The sequence below is a fragment of the Antrostomus carolinensis genome, unplaced genomic scaffold, assembly GCF_000700745.2.
Source record: "Antrostomus carolinensis isolate BGI_N321 unplaced genomic scaffold, ASM70074v2 scaffold24629, whole genome shotgun sequence".
NCBI classification, from domain to species: Eukaryota; Metazoa; Chordata; class Aves; order Caprimulgiformes; family Caprimulgidae; genus Antrostomus; species Antrostomus carolinensis.
In genome coordinates this window covers 29,310-29,984 of record NW_010339645.1, presented here as the reverse complement: position 1 = coordinate 29,984, position 675 = coordinate 29,310, and positions in this window count along the sequence as shown.

Here is a 675-nt window from a genome sequence, read left to right as displayed (position 1 = left end):
AGGACCAGCCCAGCACCGTGTCAGGGGTGAGCACAGCGTGTCCAGGAGCCCAGAGCCCAGCAAGGAGGAGCATCCCATCACCTGGAGGAGCTGGTGCTGTGGGCCAAGCAGCGCCTCACCTCCATCCTGGTCCTTCACCTGCCTTCCCAGCCCTGGCTCCTGGCAGAGACCTGCTGGCACAAACAGCATCACCGTGACCTCAGCCCCAGCTGAGCCCATCAAGAGACCTTGTGCCAGTCCTCTGCAGCTGCTGCCTGGGGATGGGGACAGGACCGGGACGGAGGCCACTGCCACCACGTGCATCAGAAACTCCTGGCAGAGGGTCCTGTACAGCTCTCCATGCCCAGCTCTCCTCACAGCCACCCTGCTGCCACGCCAGGCCACCAGACCTGTTGTCCTGCAGACTTCATCTTCCAAACCAGAGCTGTCAGCACATTCGATTTGTTTCCTTCTCCTTTCTTTTTCCAGAGAAGTCACACAAACATGAGATAATCTCCAAGGAAGTCTGTTTCTGACCTTTTTCTCTGAGAAGTCTTGGCTTGCCCCATCCCCAAGCCATAGCCAGGTTCCCTCTTGTGGTCCCACTCATCATCATCCCACATGGGTGACCAGTGAATGGGTCCTCATCACCCCTTGCACACAGACCACAGCTGCAGCGCGCCTTCCTGGGAGCAG